Raw genomic sequence first — 11,589 nt, forward strand, 5'->3', positions numbered from 1 at the left:
TGTGCATAATGTTGCTATGAGTTGGTACCGACTCAATGGCACCTAACAACAAAAATAACGAAGGCAAGAAGTGACTGGCTTACAAACTTTCAATAGGGAACCTAGTTCCAAAGGGTATGGGGAAAGGTCGAATTTCCACTGAGTGGTTTCCAACCTGTCTGGATGAGGCTGATGAAAGGTGATGGCGATAAGACTCTTGTGGTTCAATAGGGAATGATTGCTATCCGGACTGACTGAGTAAAGGTAAAGGTAGACATTTTGTAACAAAAGGAGGGGAGGTCCCTGGAACCATCAAGGGAGAAAAGGGAAGTGTGGGACCCTATCCAGAGAAGCAGTGATGCCAGAGATGGAGGCAGAGACAATGACGTGTAGAGATGGAGCAGCTGGGGACTCTAGACCCAGGGAAGGAGAGGGGCTGTGTGCTGGTGGCTGGGGGGCAGGTGTGCGGGGTGTACTCTTTGGTTGTTTGATGATGCATGCAGGGGATTGTAGTCATTGCAATGAAATGAAATATAATAGGTTGAATGTAAAGATAATGTTCTCCCATGTAAACTATCACATAATTCACAATAAAAAGTAAAAAAAAAAAAAGCTGTTTTCTTTAAAGTCTTAAATTCCTCCCTGAGTCTTTAGCTACCTTCATCTTTCTTGTGCCAACCTCCTTTTTGTATATTGCCCTCAAGTTAACATGAGACACACAGCATTTTAAAGAAAAATTTCCAGAACCTAAATCACTGAGGAGTCCTGGTGTGGCGCTGTGGGTTAGTGCGCCAGACTGCAAAGCCATTTGAACTACAAGGTCGGCGGTTCAAGCTCACCAGCTGCTCCTTGGAAACCCTATACAAGGTTGCTATGGGTCGGAATCGACTCGATGGCACTTGACAACAACAACAAAGTCACCGAATGTGACATGGAATTTTTTAAAGGCCATACCTGTGGTTTCACAACAGTGATTGAGATCAGAAAATTTAAGGATAAAGGGTGGAGGGAGACATTAAAAAGAATGAGGGTAGGGCAGACATTTTCAGGGTTACAGCAATTTACATGCATGGATCATTCCTGAAAAAACAACAACTAAGGGATGCTTTGCAGCAGGGACTGGGAGGAGACTGGGAGGGGGGTAATGTGGTGAAGAAACTGGAAAGTTCTATACAAGTGGCAAGCCTCTAGCAAGACGTCAAAGAAAAGACAGATTACAATGATCTGGAATGTAATAGGAATATAACATACTCTGAACATATACAGTAGAAAAACATACTGTAAGTAGTTATTAAAAATTAAATGGGCCAATTTCTTGAAAGCGCAAACTGCTACAACTTACCTGAGATGAATAGATAATTTGAATAGTTCTGTGAATGTTAAGACTATTGAATTTATCATTTAAAACTCCTGAAAAACATCTCCAAACACAAATGGTTTCACTGGAGAACTCTACCAAACCTTTAAGGAAAAATGAACACATTTACACAGTCTCTTCCAGGAAATGGAAGAGGGAATATTTTTCAATTCATTCTGTTATGTGTCAAATCGATTTTGACTCAATAATTCTTTCAGGTTTTCCAAGGAATGGCTCGTGGATTTGAACCATCGACTTTGTGGTTATTAGTCCAGTATTTGCCCTACAGCGCCATACCAGGAATTTAGACATGAAAATGCTCAGCAAAATAATAGCAAATACAAAAAAAAAGGAATTGCATATCATAACCAACGGGATACAAAGATCAATATTTTAAAATCCATTTAATCCATCCTATTAATAGGATGAATAAAAATTACCCTATTATTGCAGAAAAGGCATTTCACAAAATTCAACACCCCTTTGTGATAACTCAGAAAATCATAGGGGGAAAATATCAATAAAGAACATCTGGTTTTAAAACTTATGGTTAACATACTTAATGGTGAAGGTGCTTCCCCTTAAGACAGAGAACAAGGCAAGGGTGTTATTACTGGAAGTCCTACCCAGTGCAATAAGTAGCTAAAAAGAAACAGAAGGCATACAGATCGGAAAGGAAGAAATAAATGTTCTATTTACACATGACTTGGTGGTCTGCATAGAAAATCCCATGGAATCTACAAGAAAATTAGAACTAATAAGCTAGTTCAAGGTGGCAGGATACAAGATCAACATACAAAATTCAATTGAGGAAAATTCAAATGAGGAAACAAAGGATTGGAAAAGTACTTTATCCAAAGTTATGCAGTCAGCAAGTTAGCACAGCTAGCGCTGGAAGTCAGGGGTGTTAAGCATCGTAGAGTTGCTTCTGACTCATAGCACCCCTATGTACAACAGAACAGAATACTGCCTAGTACTGCAAGATCCTTAACAGTTGTTGGTACGTTTGAACCCATTGCTGCTGCCACTGTGCCAATCCATCTCCTTGGGTGATCTTCCTCTTTTTTGCTGATCCTCCACTCGACCAGGCATGATTTCCTTCTCCAGCTACTGGTCTCTCCTGACAGTATGTCCAAAGTATGAGAGATGCAGTCTGGCTACCCTGGCTTCTAAGGAGCATTTTGGTTATACTTTTTATTTTTTTGTCTTTTTAATGACCTTTTGCTTTCTTCCTGTTTGACGTTCTTGATGTCATCCCACAACTCTTCTGGTCTTCGGTCATTATTGTCTAATTCATCAAATCTCTTAAGATGATCTCTGAATTCTGGTGGGCTATGTTTAAGATCATATTTTGGCTCTTGTGGACTGTTTTAATTTTCTTGAGCTTCAGTTTGAACTTGCATATAAACAGTTGATGGTCTGTTCTCTGCACCTAGGCTGTTTTTGGCTGATGGTGGAATGGAGCTTTTCCACCATCTCTTTTCAGAGTTGTAGTCAGTTTGATTTCTGTGTATTCCACTTGGTGAGGTCCATATGTATAGTTGTCTTTTTTGTTATTTAAAGAAGGTATTTGGAATGAAGAAGTCATTGGTCTTGCAAAATTCCCTCATCTGATCTCCAGCATCATTTCCATTACTAAGGCCATATTTTCCTACTACTTGAACCTTCGTCTATGTTTCCAACCTTGCAAAACTGGAAATCCATTTGCAGAAAAATGAAACAAGACTCATATCTCACAGCATATACAAAAATGAACCCAACGTGGATTAAAGCCCTAAATGTAAAGCCTAGAACTATAAAGATCATCAATGACAAAACAGGGACAAACTTAGGGGTTCTGATACACTATCAAATATAACGGAAAACAAGATAAAGTAGAAGAATGGACATCCTAAAAACTAGATACTTTATGTGCATCAACGGATTTTACCAAAAGAAGAAGAGAATACACAGACTGGGGAAAATGTTTGGCAGTGACATATCAGCTATAAAAGACTACTCTCTCAAATTCCTAGAATACTTCAGCATCTCAAGAAGAAGACAAATAATCCAATTTAAAAATGAGCAGAGGATATGAGCAGACTCTTCACCAAAGAAGACATTCAAACGGCCAACAAACGAAGAAATGCTCACAATCAGTAGTCATTGGTGATGGTGGTAGTGTGCCACTGAGTCTATTCTGACTCCTAGTGACCCTGTAGAGGGTTTCCAAGGCTGGGAATCTATGGGAGCAGGAAGCCTCATCTTTCTCCCTCTGAGTGAATGGTTGATTTGAACTGCTGAACTTACAGTTAGCAACCCAGCTCATAATCCACTATGCTACTAGGGTTCCTTGGTTATTGTAGTTGTTAAGTGCCACCGGGTCAGTTCTGACCCATAGCGACCCTATATAGGGTTTTCGAGGAGCTTCTGGTGAGCTTGAACAAACGGCTTTGCAGTCTGGTGCATTAACCCACAGTGCCACACCAGGATTCCTTGGTTGTTGTTGTTAGTGCCGTCAAGTCGGTTCAGACCCATAGCGACCCTGTGTAGGGTTTCCAAGGAGCAGCTGGTGAGCTTGAACCACCCACCTTGCAGTTCAAACGGCTTTGCAGTCTGGCGTATTAACCCACAGTACCACCAAAACAACAATGATATATCATCTCACCCCAGTTTTAATAGCAAAGTTCAAAAAAGCAGAAAACACCAAATACTGGTGAAGGTGTGGAGAGGCTGGGGCCCTCCTACACTGCTGGTGGGACTGTAAAATGGTGCACCCATCGTGGAAAATGGTATGACACTTTCTCTAAAAGTTAGAAATACAGTATGACCCTACATTCCCTCTATTTGGTATATATCCTCAAGAAATAAAAGCCGTAACATGAATAGATATATATGCACACCCATGTTAATGGCAACTCTACTCACGATAACCAAAATATGGAGACAGCCTAAATGCCCATCAACACAAAATGGTTAGACAAACTTTGGTATATACACACAATGTTGGAGAATAATGATGAATCTGCAAAACACCTCACAACATGGATGAACCTGGAGGACATTATGCTGAGAGAAATTAAGTCAATCATACCACTATTGTAAAAAGTTAAGAAAAGGTTTTCTTGGTAAAAGAAACATTCTATCATGGTTACGGTAGGGGTAGGGAGAGGGAAAATCATTGCCTTTGCATAGGCACATGTTAGCATGGGTGATGGGGCAGGTGATATACAACAAGAGGGAGGTTGGCAGCAGAAAGCTAAGGCAGTGGAAGACAGGGAAGAATGCAAGCGTTAAAGTGAACAGGTAAATACTGTTAAGTGATAGTACATGGAGGGGGTTGCTATCATTGTAATGAAGCAAAGTATATAATTAGTTGAATGTAAAGCTAATGATCTGCTCTGAACCTTCACCCATTTCACAACAAAAAATATTTTTTTCTAAAGAAAAAAAAAAAGCTCATGAGCAGCCATCTAAGTTGTAACTATTGGCTTCTCCATGTGCAGAGGGAAGAAGAGTGATGAAAATAGTAGGCACTTGGAATCAATTATTCCAATGGACTAATCGAACAAGGGAACATCCGTCTCCATGACACTTCTGGTCTCATGACCAGAAGACCTAGATGGTGCCTGGCTGCCACTACCATCGTGCTTTGGAAGGTTCTGGATAGAGTGGAACAAAATATGGACCCAAACTCAAAATCATATAAAAGACCAGATAGATAAAAAAAAGTCAGATAGAGACTAGTGGAACCTGAGACTACATACAGTCTTTGATCATCCTTCAGGTCTGGAACTTAACTAAGCCCCGTGGCTCAATTTTTAGCGAGCAATAGATAAGGGGGACAATAGTGAGGTACTCTCAGGGTAAAATGGTCAACCATTTGAGATCCAAAGGACGGCATTTACCCTAGGACAAAGTTCAGAAGGGTCGGGAAAGAAGGAGGAATGCAAACAAGAAACACAGGAAATGGAATACATGATGTTGCACCGGAGGGGATTGCAATCATTGAGATGAAACCAAAGGTATGATCTACTGAATGTAAAACTGAAGATTTGTTCTTTAAACCTTCACTAAGTTCACCATGAAAAGATTAATAATTAAATATATAAAGAAAACAAGTATTCTGAAATCTGCATCACAATCTCATGTCAGTGGAGGTGATGGTAGTTTGGGATTAGTTGATGTGGGCCAAGTCCTGGCCTTGTTGGAGGGACAAATCGGGGCTCTCAGATCCCAGCAGTTCCTTCATCATCCAGAGGCAGTCCCCTGCTGTGTGGCTGGAGCCCTCCTGTGCCACCACTGCCCATCTGACCAGGCACTTCTCTGAGACAGCCCTGACTGGCCTCCCAACACTTCAGACCCCTTTTTTGTTTATAATTATCCAGGGCTTCTGGTCTCTGGGTCATCTCAGTAGAGGTGTCAGCCATGGGATGTACAGAAACTCTCCAGAGACTCAGGCTTGGTCCTTCTGAGTTAGAGAAGAAGCAAGAGGGCTAGGAGGAGGTTGCACCTGGAATTACAGGGACAGGTCCCCAGGGGCCATCTGTCATCCAAGCCTGTGCAGGGCTTTGTAGTGTGGTGGGGAATGTTGGGCTTTAGAGTCAGGGGCAGGCACAGTTCCAAAGTTACGAGGGAAAACTGTCTAGCCCAGTGGGCTGCAGGCCAAGTGTATGAAGGCAGAAAGTTTGGGCAAATCTGTTTCAATGGACCGTGCCTGCCCAGCCTTAAGCTTTGGACTTTTCACTCCCACCACCTGAGGGATGGGGGTATATGTCGCTGTAAATACCTTCAAGGCTGCAGCATGTCACCTTCAAGAAGCTTTTCCCTGTGGTCCTGACCTATGTGCAGGGCATGCCGCAGCGCTGCTTACCCCCACAGGAGCTGGGAGATTCAGTCTTCAGCATACTTCCTGAGCACCGACCTTGTTACTATTCAGGTGCTGTTGGGCACCTGTGAACCAGAGCTCTCCTTCTGGGGGTTCTCCAGATCTGTGCCTGGAGCTGAGCGCTTTCTCTTAAGTCACTCGGAAAGACCTTGCTTTTCCCCAAACCATCTGGCTGACTAAGTGATGGGGATTTGGTGACTTGAGGGCCTGCGTTTCCTCGGCAATGAGAATCTTGACCAAGCTGTGTCCTTACATGGCCACTGGGGGGCAGCAGGAGACAGTCTAGTACACCTGAAGGAACTTTGGTCTGTGTCGCCTGCTTTTCCCACGGCCGCCAGCAGGTCTGTAAAGCTAAACCACACCACTGGATGAAGCAATCCCCTACTTTGCCATGGGGCCTGTGCCATTGTTTAATGGCCATTCGATCATCCGAGATGACCCAGAGAGTGGGGGCCAGGTCCTGAAGAGAGCAGCAATCTTCCTTCCTCTCCACATGCTAAACCTTCTCTGGAATGTGCAGGGGTCCTCACCCCACCTTGAGTTGTGGGAGGGGTCTGCATGTGCATGAGGCTTTGTAGATGGAATCTTGGGAACAGGCTTCTCTAGAGTCCGGCCCCCATGGGCCCCGGGTCAGGTCTGAGGTGGTGTCTCCTGAGCTGGTCGGGAGTGTCTGTTTCTTGGAGTCATGCTCCCATGGTGCCCAGTGTTGACCCAGGGGCCATCCAGGTGACCTGGGGGCTCCCTCACCAGGTGGGACCGCAAACATAGGCAGTTTGAAAGTGGATGAAGTGTGTGCTATGTCCTGAGGGCTATTCCCTGCTTTCTGCACAAAGCCTGGTCTGAGGGGCTCTGGCAGCCATGGCTGGACAGGGGCGTCTGGACTGAGTTTTCTGGCCAGCCTGCCCCTTCTGTATGTATTTACTGGTTTTCTTTAAATGTTCCCATTACTCAGGCCTCTGGTGGGCATGGAGACAGAAATAAATCCCACAAGGCAGCACAGCCAGAAGCCAAGAACCTGATTCTCCCTCAAAGGCCGGAAGAGGCCCCTGTGCACAGCATGCCAGACCACAGTGGCCCACACACTCCACAGGGCCACGATCCCCCCATGTAGTCACACATGTGTTCACACACAGACATTGAGATGTGGGGGAATTCTCAGCAGATTTACCTCATACACGCACACACATGCACACACTCACCCCACATGCACATATGTGCACAGTCATGCTCATTTATACTCTTGAGCACCCCCATATACATGCAGACCTGCCTCAAATGTACACACACATTTATACGCACAACCTTCCCACAGACTCGCCTCATGCACACACACAATCTCCACACATACATTCACACTTCCCCACAGCCAGCCTCACACCCAGTTGTGACCGCACACTCTGGGGTCACAAATATATCTGTCCTCAAGGCGCTGGTGGGCAAGACAGATGGGTGAGGCTGTGGGGAGTGAAAGGATGAGGCTGCCCCTGTGCAGTTCAGGGAGAGTGGCCTCATGGGAATGCGGGTTCAGGGCTGCCAGGGCTTCTGAATTTTTAAGAGAAGCTGGAAAGCTGAATTTTTATGTGAAATATCCTGATTTTTAAATGTTGGCTCAAGATGTTGAAAATACTGTGAGGGCCAATCCAAACATGTCAGTGGGCCAAATTCCACCCACAGGCAGCATTCTCAGACTTCGCGTCCTCATAGACACACAAATAGACACACAGACATATATACAAATACAAATAGACACACGTACACACAGACATACCAATAGCCACACACGTATACAAACACATGGACACACACATACATAGGTATACATACCAATAGAACCATACACAGACTCACACAGATAAACACACAAACACACAAAGAGGCACAAAACAGCCACACAGAGACAGGCACGTATACAGACGCTAAAACAGTACAAATACACATGTGCGCATACACAGACGTAAAGGCATCGACATAGAAACAGGCATACAATGTACCCTCTATTTTGCTGATGTGAGTGAGCTTGTTGGGGCAGGTAGCCTGTCAGTGTGGCTCTGGGCAGGGGCAGGGTGTGGTCCAGGCCAAGACTGACTTTTAAAGTGCTGGAGCAGGAAGAGGGTCCCCAGGAGGGACAAGCTGTCCTGGGCTGACTGGTAAGGAACCATTAAGAGCCTCTTGTGTTGGGACCTGGTGAAAGAGTTAGGAGTCACAGACTGAGGAACTGAGAAGGGGGCTCGGGGTGGCCAAGAGCCCACCCTCTTGTGCCCCTGAATCACATCTGTCCAGGCTGGCCTTGGTCCTGAGTCCCCACCATCAGAAAGCAAAGCCAACAGGAGCCCCATGGAGGTCCCTTGTCCACAGTGCTTCCCACCAGAGACCCTGGAAATATCCCAACCTCCTAGCAGGTGTCTTTGACCTTGACTGACAGGACCCCTAACCCTCTTATCAGGAAGCTCTGAGGGATGAACTGAGACCTGCTTCCCTCCCCATACCCAAACTGAGACATGAGCAGGGAGGGGCCTGAAGAGTATGTGCATAATTAACGTGGGAACATAAAGAGCTCACCATCACCACAGATGGATGGATGAGTCCCTAGACCAGGCCGGGTCTCCTACCTCCCAGACCTTTTTCCTTTTCTTGCCTAGAGCTGACCTCCAGGTCCCAGACAAGGAGGGTCTGCACAGAATCCACACCCACCACTGCCACCCTTCATCTTGCCAGGATCCCTTGGTTTCCACTACCTGGGTAGCCATGACTCTGAGAAAGGAGAGTACCTGTCATTTGGGATGCCCCAACCTTGGGTCCTAAAAGTCTCAAGTATGCTCAAAGGAAGGGCAGGGGCTCCCTTGAGGCAGGCAAAACCCAGCCTGGGAGTCCACAGGGGAGTGGGATGTAGTACTGAGCCCACAAGGCCAGACCTGAGCAGGGGCCTGACCTCAGAGGAGAAGCAGAATCTAAGATACGGAAGGTGGCTTGCGTGGGGTCAGCTCACACACACAGCCAGCCAGGGCACTGGGCTCCTCCTCTCCCCTTCTTGGCATGGCAGGACCAGTCCTCTTGCTAAGGCCTGTTTCGGTTGTCCATGGCAACCTCAGGCTTGGAGCGTTCTCCTGGAATTGACTGAGGAGGCATCAGACCCAAGAAACGACACAACCCAGTCTATGTGCCAGAGCTAAGCAGCAAACCTCACTCCCTCAGCACCCTCTTCCCTTGCTGGGGTCTTCACAGTCAGATTGTCTCTTCTAACAACACCCAGGGCATGACCAGGATCCTCTCAGGCCCCTAGAGCAGGGCTGTGCTCCCTCAGAGTCCCCAGACCAGGTCGTGCCCTTCTAGAACTTCCAGACTTGTCTCCTGAGTTTATTCTCCTTTAGATCACCTCCTCAGGAAAGCGTGAAAGGTGTGTGGGCCAGGTGCATCCTCTGATCTCTACTGGGGCTTGCAGAATGCAGGTGGGCAGAGCCCTGTCTTCCATGCTGACCCTCAAGACCCCTTGCCTGAGCTAGGATTCCCAGACCCACTTGTCTTTCCCTGAGACTTGGCCTTGCCTGACAGCTGAATAGGGGTCCCAGGAGGGTATATTCTTTCTGGTGGTGGTGGTTATGTGCCGTGGGGTCAGTTCTGATTCAGCGACCCTGTACAGGGTTTCCGAGGCTATAAATCTTTATGGGAGCAGAAAGCCTCATCTTTCTCCCATGAACAGCTGGTAGTTTCGAATTGCTGAACGTGTGGTTTGCAGCCCGATTCGTAACCACTATGCTACTTTCTTTCTAGGGGTCTTAAAAGGTTCTTTCCCAAATCCAGTCTCAGGGACACAGACCAAGGTGAGGCAGGGCCTTGCCACACACCCAAGACACGGAATTGGGGCTGGATGCCTCACTGGCCTGACTTGGGGTGCAAAGCTGCCCACGAAGTGCCTCAACACTGTGGCCCAGGAGACTGAGGAGTCGGGGTCTCTTGGTGCCCTCCTTCCTGCCTATCCGTGGGCCGGCTCGACTGGTGTTTATGTGTTCTCTGTGGCTTGGCTGGGCCATGGGGCCTTGAAGGGAGAAGTGACCACCTGGCTTCAACTCCTGTTCAAGGCAAACAGGGTCCTGACTGCCTGCCAGGCCCTCTGAGGGCTCCCACTTCCGCTGCCAACACCTGATGGCCCAGGTGGGGTGCAGGGGCCTCTCTGAGCAGGGAGAGGCCTGGTGGGAGGAGACCCGGTCCTGGCCTAGGAGACCAGACTGATGGGAGAGGCCCTTTCAGTGAGAGGCTTGGTCCTGACCTGGGTGCAAATATTCTGTGGACATTTAGTCCAAAGAGAAAGCAAAACCCAGTCTTGGAGAATTCAGTCTGAAGGAAAAATATGACAAGTCTGAGGGGGGAGATATAGCGGTGTTCTTGACCAGTTTGAGAAGAAAGGGTCAGCTCTGCCCTGAGGGCCAGCTATTCTGAGGGAGGAGGCTCAGTCCTGTGTGTGGGGTGTCCGTCTGGGAGGTGAGCACAGCCCTGGCCTGAGAGGCTCACCTCTATTGGGGGGTCTCCAGTTTGAGAAGTGAAGCATTCCCCTCTTCTGGATGATGCCAATCTGTGGGGAAAGTCCCTGGGGGTGCTTACTCTGATGAGGAGGTATGTAGACAGTTCTGCCCTAGGAGTGCCAGTCTGAAGTTTCAGGGTGAGTAAGCCATATGGGCTGCTTATTTTAGATACCTCCTGAGGGAGGAGGCTGGACTAGGAGATGGGGTCCTGCTTGTGGCGTGGGCAGAATGACTTGCCACGGAGGCCTAGTGCACTAGCAGTTCCTGTGTCAGCCCAGGCTCCAAAGGGGAAGATCTTCTTCCTCCCACCTCTGTTACCCATTCCTGGTCTGACCACCTGCCGTCTGCACTGGTGCAGAGATCCTGCTTAACGTTGCCCTTGTTGCCTCCTCTCTTAGACTTCCCAGTGACTCCCCAGCATCCATGGGAATCCTTGATGTTCAGCATGACCCAGTGCCCCTCAGGACCTGGCCTAGGCCTCTTTCTCCAGCATTCCAAGCAGCTCACACCACATGGAGCTCGGTGGGAGCCCCAGGCTTTTGAACAGCCAAGGCTGGGCTCACTGCTGATATGAGTTTGCTGTCCTGGGGGTAAGGATGGGGCCTGTTGGGTATGAAGAGCACTTCCTGGAGACTGCATCCATGAGGAGAGCTGGTGATGAGGGGCAGGGAGGGCCAGGTAGAGGCCTCAGGCTTTGCTCATGAACAAGAGACTTGATGTGACCAAAACCTGGGGTGGTAATCCATTTGGATGGGTCCTCAGGCAGTCAAGCTAAGGGACCATGCCATTTCAGGACTTACTAGGACCTAAGGCTGTGGCGTATTTAAGCATGAGGGTGAGTAAGATGGTAGGCTACAAACCCCACCTCG

Source organism: Chrysochloris asiatica, unplaced genomic scaffold (assembly GCF_000296735.1).
Source record: "Chrysochloris asiatica unplaced genomic scaffold, ChrAsi1.0 scaffold00124, whole genome shotgun sequence".
Taxonomy (NCBI): domain Eukaryota; kingdom Metazoa; phylum Chordata; class Mammalia; order Afrosoricida; family Chrysochloridae; genus Chrysochloris; species Chrysochloris asiatica.